Source organism: Ambystoma mexicanum, chromosome 10 (genome assembly GCF_040938575.1).
Source record: "Ambystoma mexicanum isolate Mex_15411 chromosome 10, UKY_AmexF1_1, whole genome shotgun sequence".
Taxonomy (NCBI): domain Eukaryota; kingdom Metazoa; phylum Chordata; class Amphibia; order Caudata; family Ambystomatidae; genus Ambystoma; species Ambystoma mexicanum.
The window spans coordinates 994,629,468-994,643,976 of NC_090932.1; positions in this window are offsets into that span (position 1 = coordinate 994,629,468).

The following is a 14,509-nucleotide window of genomic DNA, read 5'->3' on the forward strand; positions in this document are numbered from 1 at the left end:
CTTGAAGCCATCGACTGCATCCGTGGTGTGCTTCAAATCCCACAAAATACAGAACATATGTATTGGAATAGAACAAATTGGCATTCAGTCAATGTGCAGGTCATCTGTAATGCAAAGGGTTACTTCATGCATGTCTATGCCAAGTACCCAGGATGTACGCATAATAGCTATATATTATGCCATTCCACCATGCACTGGCATTTGGAATCTTTGGCAACAAGTGGCTCATTGGTGAGTATCAACCATCATACGCACACAAACAAACTGATCCGGTCACATCCAATATAGAAAACATTACATGACTTAACAAAAATCTATTTCTGTCATTTTCAGGGGACTGTACCTACCCGCTATCACCATTCATGATGACACCCATCAGGAATCCCACTACCCAAGATGAGGCTACCTAGAATGCAGCTCACTGTGCCACTAAGGGCATAGTAGAGCACACATTTGGAGTTCTGAAATCACGCTTATGCCCCTTCAATCACTTAGGTGGAGTATTGTTGAATGCCCACCTGTTGTATGCAAAATAATATTGGAAAGTTGCATCATGCACACTATTGCCACACGTGAATGGAATACCAATAGAGGTGCATGAGGGGCTGTGCCCGCAGGCATTACTCAGTCTCTAAGCAAGCCAAAAGGTCCAAGATATACGCAGTTACCTTTTTCAAACATACTTCACATGAACTACATCATGTGTGGAAGACACACACCAAACCCACATCCTTGATGGCCTTCAATGATGAAACATGGCAACTACAGTTCAGCCAAAAACAACACCCTGAGAATGGCTGTCTTGGGTTGACATATAAAAAAATCACACATCTCTTCCATCCACATCCTTAAAATAAATTGCAAAAATCATGGGTAGACTCATTTTGATTTGAAATGACATAAACATGGTTTTTAGGTTATGTGCTTGTCCTTTCTATTAGCCCAACAGACAACAATAAATGATTTTTTTTAAAAAAAAGTTATTTTATTTGCAATTTATTGATTGCTGGACTGTTCACTACTACCAACACGTGTTTCAACCTGTGGTTGTTTTCAAGGCATTACTATATACAGTCAGTTAGCATAATTCAGTTCAAAATAGATAATATGACTATGTACACTCATAAAATGAAAATATAAAACAATTGAACATTCATTGGCATTGCCATGCCATATCCCATTTTTGTTAATTCACAGATGTTCAGAAGAAGTTGAGTAATGGAAGCAAATCAAAATAATAAAGTAAAATAATAAAGAAGAAAGTATAGAGCTCTGTTAGTTATCTGTTATTACTGTTCAAATATCTAACATGACATTGATATGAATTAATTAGATTCATTGGCCTACTAAATCCTAGCTCAATGTTATAATATCTTTATAGGTATAAGATATAATTCCGAAAACTTGCCAACATTTTTTTTTTTTAATCCTGAATCCCCAAATAATTGAAGTAAAGAAAAGTGTCTCACCCACACCTGTGTGATCTTTTGGTAATGAAAGACAATTGATGCTCAACAATATTAACTATTATACATAGCATAACAAAACATGTAAAGGTGTGCTTCCTTTCAAAGTAATTCATTATAATAACAAGCTGTTCAAATGTTATATATCCAGCACCTCATTAGTAGCACCATAGTCCTGGTGTGTTTTCCTCTCCTTCCCCCAGAAGCTCATGGTCTCCCAAGCTCTAGTTCTCTCTAGGTTAGTGTATTGGAACAGCCTCTTTATAAATCTACCTGCTTCTACTCTCTGCCCTCTGTAATTAATCCAGAACAGGACTGCAAGACTTGTCCTTGGCCTCAAACCCTGGGATTTTAGCTCTCCAGCTCTGAAATCTCTCCTTTGGCTCTCCTTTTGGTGGGATGCAAGGATTAAATTCAAAACCCTCTGCATCATCCACAAGCCTTTCTGGGGTCTGGGTCCAAAATACCTTCAGCTATCACTCCGCAAATACCTCCTCTCTCAAGCTCGTCGCTCCTCTACCTCGAACTCCCTCAGGGTCAGTCGTTTTTCAAAGAAACAAGTTGGGGGTAGATCTCTGTTTTCGGCTGGGGCCTCTCTCTGGAACAGCCTCCCTGCCACTCTAAAACCTGAGAAGAATCATCTCCGGTTCCAGAAGCACCTGAAGACCATCCTCTTTGCTTCTGCCTTCGCTCCCCATCTCCCCTGTTGATCTGTTCTCTTTTGGCACTGTACACCTGGCCACCCTCTGTCCCCCGGGACCAGGTACCTGCTCACCCTGAAACCCTCCCGCACTTCCTCCGGGCCACCCCTTGCACTGGGGTCTGTATCTGTACCCATACAGTCCCCCTTTTCTTCCTGCACTGATCAGACCTACCCTGTCTGCAGCCTTAAACCCAGCACTTGCCACTTGCTGGCTGCACTTCCACTATTTGTTGCCTCTATTATTTATTTATGTATTACTATTTATCTGTTTCTCCTTTGCTCTACACTTTCCACTTCTCCCCCCTTCAATGCACTTTCCCCCTCCCTCTTTCCCATGCACTTGCGCGTTCTCAATGTCACTGGGCCTGGTAAGATCGTTCTTTTGTTCTCCCCTGTTTCCCTCCCTTGTCTTGTCGCGCTCTGAAACACTTGTGTACGAGCGCGATAGAAATAATATATAAATATCAATATCAATTGATATAGGATTAATATTTCTTTTCAACTCACCGTTTTTATCTTTCTCATATATTGTCCTTTGAATATAATCCATCAATAGCCAAACCTTTTTATGGGACAACATGAACAATCACATGCTCTAATTAATCCAAACTATACACATGAAATCATTATGTGGAATCTTTTTATAAACAATATTATTATAATTTGGAAGCAGACTTCAGACACTTTTCAACTATTTGTAATGATAGAAGGCTTGGAGATACAGGACAATGTGATTCAACCAATAGAGTTTTCCTAGATCTGAATTTATACATTACGGATGATAAAATAGAAACAAAGACATTCAGAAAACCAACGGAAGTCAACTCCAGCCTTTTCGCTTCTGGTTGTCACAGAAAATCAACCATTTACAACATCCCCACTGGAGAATGTTTCAATGCCTGCAGAAATTGCTGTACAAATATGGACTTTAGAATGTAACTTGCTAAATAAAAGATGTTGTGCGAGAGGATACATTAAAGAATGCATCTATACAGCATGTAACAAAATAAAAAGTATGATTAGAAATTCTATGGTAAATCAACAACTAAAATGATCACAGAACAACATAAGGTGAGCCTAGTCACCAAAGTATCAGAAGACATCAATTTGATATTTAAAATTGTTATTAAGCATTCACACCTTTTAAGGATGGATAAAGACTTAATTGGTTAAATAGATAACAAACCAACATTCATATATACTCGTGCATCTACCATTAAAGGGATGTTATGGTTAAGTTGCACTAATAAAAACCTATTAAATTCAGTGAAAAAACTTTGTTAAAGGGACTTTATGGTTACCAGCTATAACTCGCTCCACCACCATGCACTGTTAAGTCTAACACCCAGGACATCAAAGATGATATCACAATTTTCTTTAATGACATCAAAGATGACATAAGTTATGAAATTCATTTTGATGAAAAGTCCTTATAAGGGGTTGTGTTTGTAATGTTTGTAACACAAAGTCAGGGGTGATCAGGAAACCTATCACAAACTACGTAATGTATTAAAGAATATACTTATCTAAAAAAAATATTACATTGCAGTGCTGTTGTTAATACAGGAACCTAATCGTACATTCACATAGGCAATGTCTGCAGCATACACTATAGAACTACAATATTTTTACGCTGGTAATTTTGGCTTGTCAAATAATCAAAGATATCCTTGGAGAGTTTTGAGTAATGTTAAGCATGAATACGTAGCTGATAAATCAAGACTTACTGTATACTTGTGTTAATACAAACAATACATATAAAGACCTACAATGCATATAAATTAGAGGCACATATGGGGAAACTAAAGTAAGGAAGACAGAAACTGTCAATACCATTCCAATTAATCATCATGTACACAAATTAATTGTGTGTTGAAGGCCTACTTATTGGTCCATATCTGTGCACAATGAGCTGACACCAAACCCTGAGGGAAGTACTTGTATAATATACATTGGGGGATAACCTCTACATATATAGCACCTTTTCCATTTGAAAATTCTTCCTGTCAGTGAAAAAAAATGTCCGGCTTACATATGTCAGTGAACAAAACCAAGTGGCTCCGATTTGTGATGTCATCGGTGATGTCACAGTGGTGGCACAAGTCATGGTTGCTTACCTTACAATAACGGGCAACTTTCTGGGATTTTTCAATTTTACTTGTAACTATTATGTCCCTTTAACTAAGTTTTTCTCTGAATTTGATAGTTTTTTATTAGTACAACTTAACCATAACATCCCTTTAACAACGTTTTTTTTCACTATATATTCACCGAAGAAATGTTGTTAAAGGGATGTCATGGATAAGTTGCATTAATAAAAACCTATGAAATTCAATTAAAAAACTTTGTTAAAGGGACGATATGGTTACAAGTAAAACTGAAAAACCTCAGAAATTTGCCATTCATGGTAAGCTAAGCAATCATAACTCGCGCCACCACCATGCACTGCTAAGACTAACACCCAGGACATCAAAGATGACAACACAAATGTCATTGTTGACATCACATATCTGGGCCATATATATATATATATATATATATATATATATATATATATATATATATATATTTATGCATATATATATTTAAGATATTTAAGGAAAAAAACCTTTGGTGCAGGGATGTTAGGGTGAGCAATACATTGTAACAAAAGCTTTGAAATTCAAGGAAAAAACTTTAGTTGCAGAGAAGATTAGAACCTAACACAACAAAACCCCAGAAATTCAGCTAAAACCACCTTAACTTCGTGCCCCCTGTTGCCCAGCCTATGACCTCTATGATCTCATCACTGATCACATCACTAATTGCATTACAAAAGTAACTGGCATTAGGCATGGCCTTCAGCCATGGTCAGTGTGCTTGGATACATATATTTTGACACATGAATGGGTACTTGTCATGGCCATTTATGGACAGTTGTCACAAACTTCAACCATGTGAAATTCATGTTTTAAAACACTAATTGGCATAGCCAAATACATTCTTTCTTTGAAACAACATATTGAAATTCAATTATGAGAACCACTACTCCCATATACCTGCTGAAGCGCTGTTTCCAGCAAACACTGCAGATGATTGCCTTAGTTTTGGAAACCTAAGAGGCCAATGTGAGGGAAATATTATTCCAAAACACATTTTATCCCACACGCTGTAATTGGTTGTGGCGCAGTGAGCATGAACTTCCATTTAAACATATCATTTTGGAGACAATAAAAGTCCACTTGTTCAGTTTGTGCTTCCACAGCTCATTGGGCCCCCTCAAAGTTCACCTTCTGAAATACTATTACTTGAGTGTGAGAAGTCCAATGCTCTCTTGTTTTGGAGGTGTTTCTGGCGATATCCGCGCACACATAAACATTAATAAAAGATAGGGGGGGCACCGAAGAAAGCTGACGTAAATCACGGTGTTCTTCAACCAATCAAGGAAAGAGCCACATGTTCATGAGCACAACCTTTTTCTCCCATTCACTGTAAGGACAAAAGAGACGTTTTGAGAACCCCTCCCCCTTATAACTTTGGTCCCTCTGCACCAAACATCTCCAAACAAAATCAGAGTGTCCGATATATTTTTTTTGCAAAGTTTGGCGACGATTCGTCCAAGGGTTGGACAGTTACAAGACAGCCAAAAAGTATTCTTTGTATGGAAACACCCACTCCACCAAAGCAACACAGTCACTAACGTGCCTGTCTACTGTGCTGCAGTGGGTGACGGCAGACCTAGAGATTTCGATATATGTCCACATATTTTTGAATATATAGGTGTACAGTGGCGTATATCTCCACCGCTAACATGGTCGTTTCTGGGTGCATGCGCTTCGGCCATGCACCCAGCACTGTACACCCTCCCCAGAACCATCTGTCATGCTAACCTATCGGACGAGTGTAAGCATTGCAGTAATATGATGTGGTGGGTCTGGCCAGTGCCTAGGGTTTTACGAGTATGATGTATGGGCTGTGGGCTGCAGCCATGGAAGCAAAACTCTACATCCTGCCCACAACCACCTCAGTGATGTACAGTAGTATGCGTGTATTTTTTAGGTATGGTATGTTGCACTTGTTCTGGCCACAGACTGCACTCCTAGCTTTATGTCCATAGAAATGATTGCAATGTGTGGATGTGCACTGGCTTATACCTCCAGCTCTTACACTTTTGTTTTTGCGTGCATGGCCTTTGGCCATGCACCCAACACTGTGCACTCTCCCCTCAAACATGTAATCGATAATCAATAGTACACGTGTATCCATGGTCGTGAGATGCTGAGGTGGTTGTGGGCAGGGCCTACAGTCTTGGAAGTATGGCCTTCGGCCTACGTCCACGGCCTACCGCCATGCATCCAAGACTGTAGGCCCTGCCCACAACCACCGCAGCATGCCACGACCATGGTGGCGTACTAAGCAATAATGCACCCATAGGAACATGTAGTTTAATAGCTACACAGACTCAAAATGAATTTTCACTAACTACACGCGTGTCCTGCAAACAATTTCAAGGTGCCTGTACACAGCACAGACTCAAATAGTATTCTTATTAGATCCCTCATTTTCTGCACGTACAAACATCCTGAAGAACCCGCCAATGCAGAATACATAAGTGACAGTTGCCGTCCAAACAAGTAGAGTATTTCATCCGTCTCTTACTATTTAATCCTTCCAAAAGCACTGTAGAAAATCACAATCATTTCCCAAACACCATTTCGCATGGCGAACACATCGTTACCATCTACCGGCCAAACAAGTACAGTATTTAACCCACCTCTTACTCTGTGATCCTCCCCACGCACTGTAGGAGAGCAAAACAGTTTCCAAAACAGCATTTCGCCGCTGCTAGATAGCGCGCTGTCTTCAGATCCAAGATGTCGGGCGCATCCACACATTCTGACGCACATCACGGCTCTCTGTAGCCAATCAGTGAAGATGTTGCGTGTCCGCGGTGATGACGCCACCCCACTGGCCAATTGGTATCATGTCCACGGAGCGAACAGGGAAATGTGACAGCGGAGCAGACATAGAGATCACTAATTTATTGAGACATATTTTTTGGTCGTTTTAAAGAAAAGTACTGCGCAGATTGTCACCAAATTTACTAAAGCACGCTTTTGGGACCAAGCCCCTGCCCCAGCCGCAAATTTTGTGAAAATCCGTCCAGCGGTTTGGCCTGTAGCCGTGCGCAAAGTTTTTCCCCCATTCAGTCTATGGGAAAAAATACGTTTTGGGACCCCCCTATAACTTCCTCCCCCCGGACCAAACATCACCAAACTTTGCAAAAAAATTCAGAGTGGCCCATACACATATTTTGCAAAGTTTGGTGAGGATTCGTCCAGGGGGAGCAGAGTTATAGGCCGCCCAAAAAGTGCTCTTCCTATGGAAACAGCAATTTAGCCATAACTATACGGCCACTACCGTGGCAGTGTAATATATATATATATATATATATATATATATAGATTGTGGCCAGTGGCCACAATCTTTGGCTGTGCAAACTATATATTCTAACATCTAAATGGGTCACTAGCCAAGTCCTTTGACCTTTAGTAGTTTGTACATCTTTTGGCCATGTCCACTGTATATTTTATATTAATAAAATGCAATAAGTGATGCCCACTCTTTATTATACAACATTAACCAGCCTCTAGCTATGGCCTTTGGCCATGCCCACTGTATAGTATTGTAATACTTCCTTAGTCATTGTGGGTAGGTTCCATAAGTAGGCTTCATTCCATATTAGACAAAGTCCCTTTTAAGATGGTAAGCATGAACCACTGGGTCCCATCACCCAGGCTGGGACTCTTCAACTGACAACTCATGGAACCTTTACCCCAGGCATTCCTACACTGACAGCCAAACATTCTGCTAGGCATTCCCAAGCACCTGCATTCACACCAAGCACATTACAACACATCTCTCTTCTTCACACACACAATCCACAGGAGGGAAGCATACAGGGAACACTCATACGAGGCATTTTTTTTTTTTGTGAGAGGTGCAACTCAAAGGTAAGGCAGAGGGTGTCCCCTCCAACACTCTGGCTGTGCCTCCAACAGCAGCCACTCCCTCTTATGGAAGGCATCCCCCCTTTCTGCCCATACTCTAGACCATGAATGGGAAGGTGTCCCCACTTATTCACTTTAACATCTGACCCATTCCTCACCTCAATTAAACTCTGCCATCTCTGAAACGTGTGAACCAAAAATACCCATGACCAAACCACACACCGGAGGAGAGGTGCCACTCCATTCCATACACACATATGTGTTGGGGTGGTATCGCCACAAACCTGTAACCACCCCTCACACCAGGTAGGTCCCAACCCATACCATACATGAAAACATATTTTAACCAGAAATTTGCTAAACAGGTCACCCTACCCAATACTCTTTACCCTCCTTTTTTTTTTTTTTTTTTTAACAAAAGACTAGTTCATCTTTTAAATGTGATGAACACAATCTAAAATTCCATAGTTGAACACAGCTCTAAATCTGGAAAATCTTAAAAATGTGTTAGTCCCTTGCATTTTCTCATAATACCAAACATTTTCCAGTGTACTTTCCCTTGATTAGGAACACTGCATTTGTCGCTTTGGGTGTTAAGTCCAGCAAGTCCATGTTGAAGCTAGCAACCTAAAAGTCCATGTTGCAGCGAGCAACCTAAAAGACCATGTTGCAACCAGCAATCTATAAATCCATATCACAGCCAGTGACCTATAGCTAAAATTCCTCAAACTTGTTATGCTATAACCCAAAATCATCATCATAACTTGTAGAATGGCAAGCTTTCACACGGTTGCAGCTCCTCACTTACTGTGCCAACTGCTACCAAACGCACAATACTACCTATACATGTCACCAGTAAACACATTACCCATACTCAACTACATCATACTTTAACCTGAAGAACAAATACATTGAAAGTACATATGCCATTCTAACCACCCATAAACCTTTAGACCTTTTTAAATCAATGACCGAAGGAAAGGACATAGGCCATGCAATCCTCACGGTTTAGCAAAACACCAAAAGGATACTGTTTGTGTGCAAAGGTCATCATTGCCCTTCTTAACGCAACCTGCGGGTGCCATTTTGCTTTGCCCAGAAACCCTTTGCCGGAATAGCCCACAACAGACAATGTGCAACTCTGGATAAGTTGTATCTCGACAGGAGTAAACAATCCACAGTTCACTGCGCTGCCAGCCATCGCTTGGCGCTCCCGCGTCTGTCCCTCTTAGAGTTTCCGTGCATCTTGTCAAACATCTGTCCCTCAATCCGGCCACAGCATTTCTGGGTATCCTTCTCCCATATAAATCACAGGGCAGCACGGCACCCCTATACCTTAAGGTCCCTTAGACAGAGCTATTGATAACGTGGTAGGGAGGTGCGGCTCCTGACTGCTCTTCATTCACTAAAATCTTGCGAGGTATTGCTGTCCCTGCAGTTCTGCATTCCAAGCCTCTCATTAAGAACAGAGAATAGACAGGAAGTCACACACTCAGGTGCTTTACCCTAGTCTGGTCCCTTACTGCAGCTGAATTGCAGATCACCTCTAGTCCTCCAGGATCAACATGGACAATGGCCACATTCTATCTTTGCCATACCCCACACCATACTGTGACATCATCATTCTCTTTACTTTCACCTCAGGCACTGGAGCTCCTGCGGAGAAACCACTGCAACGGCCAGCAAAGCGCTCCAGTTCAAAACTCATGCCACATACTCACGGCACACTCATCTTCAGAACCTGTTCTACGCAGGTAAGTTTCTTAGAATGGTGATGTGCATTTCAAATGAAGCACTACCTTTCTAGGATGGGGCGAGTCACCCTGAGGTCCTGACCCTCTTCTTCTTGCTTTGGTAGGACAGGAGGACGAATGGAGTACTAACATTCCTGTTAGCCCCCTAATACACAAAAGAAACTCCTTCTCACCCCTTGAACTCTTGCCAGCTTCCGTTGCCTTTGTGCCCTGGGACTTCTCCCCTTGGACCTCACTTCGCCCTGGGTCTCTTGTTGGAGAATGGTTCCTCCTATTCCTTCACAAGGGTTGTAAATGTACTACTGCTCCCCCTCTTTCTTCGCCCAGGGGAATACAAAGGCTGCTGCCCCCTCTATTCCTGGCCCTGGGTGATGGGACTTACTTGTGTGGAGCCAGTGGTTCCTTTCCTTCGCCTCTGCACCCCCACAGCAGACTGGTCACCTTTATCTTACTCTTTTTACCACGCTGTTTCTTTTTCTTTGCTTGTAGAAAGAACGACTCGTTGCACATGTAATAATCAAAGTTTCTTAGTCATCGTGGGTAGGTTCCATAAGTAAGCTTTATTCCATATTACACAAAGTCCCTTTTAAGATGGTAAGTATGTACCACTGGGTCCCATCACCCAGGCTGGGGCTCTCCAACTGACAACTCATGGAACCTTCACTATAGGCATTCCTACAATCATAGCCAAACATTCTCTCAAGCACACCAACATTCTCTCATGCATTCCCAAGCACCTGCATTCTCATCAAGCACATTACAACAATAATATACTCTAAAAAGCCACTAGCCATGGTATTCAACACAATACTAGCCATTGGCCACAGTTTTTGGTTGTGAAGACTGTATATTCTAACATATTAATGGGCACCATCTATGGCCTTTAGCCATGGCCATGGACTACAGCTTTCAACATTGCCGACTGTATATTTGAAAACAGTGATGGGTTACTAGACCTGACTTTTAACCATGCACATTGGTATTTTTTAACACTAACCAATCACAAGCTATGGCCTTTTAGTGCTGACCAGTGACCCCAGCCTTTGTCATGGCCAAATCCACGGCCTAAATTGCTATTAATGTAATCAAAGTTTTCATGAGCTTACTTATAAATAATGCTATGTATAATTATATTATTGATGTAATCAGTTATATACAATGTAATTAATGTTGTCACCAGTGATGGCATCATTGATGTGATTTGTAATGTCATCAGTGTTCTCATACAACATGTAATTAGTGATGTCATCAGTGATGTGATCTGTGATGTCATCAGTGTGGTCATAAAATGTGCAACAGGGGGTGCAAAGTTAAGGTGGCTTTAGCTGAATTTCAGGGGTTGTGTTGCATTAAGTTTGCACCTTCACATCCATGAAACTAAAGATTTTTCCTTGAATTTCAAAGGTCTTGTTATTCCACAGATTTTTAGAATGCTTCCAGACCACTAGCATGGTCTTCGGCCATGGTCAGTGGGGCTACCAGACCATTAGCCATGGCCTTTTGCCATGGCTTGTGGGCACAGCCCAACACTACCAAACCACTAGCCATGGCCTTTGGCCAAGGCCGGTGGGCACAGCCACTCTATATTTTAAAACACTTGAAACCCATCGCTCAAAGACGCTCATCAATCACAAAATGATTTTGTCCTGTTTTAATAGTGGTATTGTTAAGTATAAAAGAAGGCAGACTTTGAGAACACACAATGTTTTTAGGTAATGCGCGGTGAGGTTAATTTATTTGCCATGGACCACACACTTTGGTTAAGCAGCATGTTGCAAGCCCCTTGTTTTATGGCCGGTCTTTTGGTGACCGTTGTGATACATTACACAACCCCAACTAACCGCATTTAAGCAGCACGGAAATGGGAAAAAATGAGCGGCTGCAGGAATAACATATGCCCAGGTTTTTTCTGCACCCATAGCAAAAATAAAAGCTGGCACCCATGAATATATGCACAGTAAGTGAACATATTGCGTAAAGTGAAATATACAAATGTAGTTAATTTGACCTTAACCTTAGAAGAAAGTTTGCAAGACAAAAACACCAGAAAAATATCCTGAGAATGGAAATGTTCCAATAAATATGCTGGCAACGTATAAAAGGTTCTCACCTTTTAAACCCAGCATTCTATCGTGAAATATTCCCTGGTAAACAAAATCCCAATACAAAACAAGTGCTTGTGGTCTTGTGGGTAATCGTCGGAACTGGGAACATGACACCATGAGTAAAATCCTGGTAGCCAAATACTTGTGCAAAGCTTGCCAACCTAAAAAAAAACATTACTTGACTTGTATTGTTTTATTTTGAAAAATTAGTCATCAATTCAGTTCACAGAAAACTTAAAAAAACACATTAGTTACATCGTCACAATCGCTTAGCTCATAATTACTCCACTAAAATTACACAATCAGTGCTTTACCTTAAAACCAAATAAAAACAGATCAAGATTATACAGACAATAGCAGCTCAAACAGAAAGATGTCTTTACCCCATAGCACTGTTCAGAAGCTTTTCTCGTATACATTGTTCTTGCCCAGCTCAGATAACTTGTAGTGGCAAGCACAGTCTCCTTATCCGAGGCGACCAGGCAAATTACCATAGCACCAGCTAGGGACTTACATCCATGGCTTAAGAACAGAGGCTTCAGGGAACGCTTCCTCAGAGGCTTGGTGGCCGGACAGAGTAACAAATGGTGTTGTGCCGTCTCTTCAGACTCACCACAAAGGATACATGATGCGGAAACAGCAATATTCCATCTATGCCGAAATACAGAGGTTGGCAAGATTCCAATGTGAAACGTATAATGCTCTTGCCCACCTGGGTGAGACACAGTCCAGGTATTCTTCGCAGCCCACCCTCGTCTTTTGAAAGATATCCAGCCAGCTGCTCAGAATCCCTGGATTTCCTCCCACGCCTTTGCCCCTGCTGCGCTCTTGATTGCTTCCTTTGCAACCGGTGTGATGATTGAGGGATTTGACCAGTAATCCTCCAAACCCAGCAAACCCAGATATCCTTTCACATGGGCAGCCCACTTTAAGGAGCTTCCCCCCTGCTGGGACAAAACATCTGTAACTGCCTCTTTGAATTTACTAAGGTGAGGATTAGACCAGAGGCGAGCCCAGTAAAGGACCGGGCGTAACCTACAGATCATCTCAAACCCATCCAATCCAGTTTCCAAAAGCACTGGGATGTTCGGGGCCGCAGTGGGCAACCCAAGGATATTCTTCAGAAATGTTGTCTCAGTCACTGCAAGGCACATGGTCTCAACGTGCCCTGAGAGATCCACCCTAAACTATGCTGCCTGACGTGCTTGTGCTCCGTAGGACTCCAGCGAGACCCACACTGCCCCATTGCCATGTTGGTTGGTGAATCTAGTGGGGCCCCCCTATATCTAGGCAAGGTGAGGTTGGCCTTCTTAACCTGCATTTTCCAACTGCAGAATGCTGTAACGTCAGACCTAGATAATCATAGGACTGAACCTGCTCAATTGCACCCCCTTCTACAAAGAGAGATAAGGGCTTGTGTTTCTTCTTGGAATTGGCATTGAAGATCACAGCCTTGGTTTTTGTGATATTCAAGGCAAGCCCATTCTTCTTTGCAAAAGACACGAAAATCTACAGTTGTTTGTACACACCAGCCGGCGTGAGAGAGAGGAGCACAGCATCATTGGCAAACAACAATGCAGGAAACTTGTCACCTGCTAGCAAAGGGGCGTCAGTCTGGGTGGCCACAACCTCTTCAAAATGTCATTAATGAAAATGAAGAACCACCTCAGCGCCAAGACACATCCCTTGTGGACTCCCTTCTGTATAGCAATACTACGGGAAGTGCTTCCCTCTTGGCTCCAGTGGACCACCGCTGAGTTCTCTGTATAAAGACTCAGAATTGCTGTAAACAGAGCCACAGGGTTCCCAAGCTCTTCAAGGACCTTCCACAAGCATGCCTGTGGACCGTATCAAAATCTGTGCGAAGGTCCACAAACACAGCATAAACGCGGACCTTTCTCAGAACAGAATACTTTTCACAGATCAAGCGCAGCCGAAGACTTTGGTCTATCGTGCTCAGGGCCTGACAAAATCCTGCCTGGCGATGATCAATTACAATGGAGCTCAATACCCACTCATCCAAGTGGAATAAAAGTGCCCTGGCAAACCACTTCCCCCCAGCATCCAGTGAGGAAATCAGTCTAAAGTTGACTGGGTCATTGCGCGCACCCTTTTTATGTATTAGGACTATTTCAGCCCCAGTCCAAGACCCTGGAACCATGGTGATGCCCAACACAGCGTTATGTAACTTGGTCAAATAGGGCACGCATATTGAAGACTCATTCCTGAAAAAAAACATAACTTGCACCTGCCCTCTGAAAAAAAGTTACACTGTCCACCCAGCTGTGTCCTTTACTGGTGCCTTGAAAAGCAGCCACAATCAGGGGAAAATAACTGCACCACTGTCCAGGATTGCAAAACTCTCTTGCCACATCGCTGGCAAATACTCATGACTTACTTGCACTCTCATCCTTTCTCCTACTCACTTCCATGTCTGCCTTTCAACAATACACCACTTTATAAAGCTAACTTGAAAAGTACACCTACCATA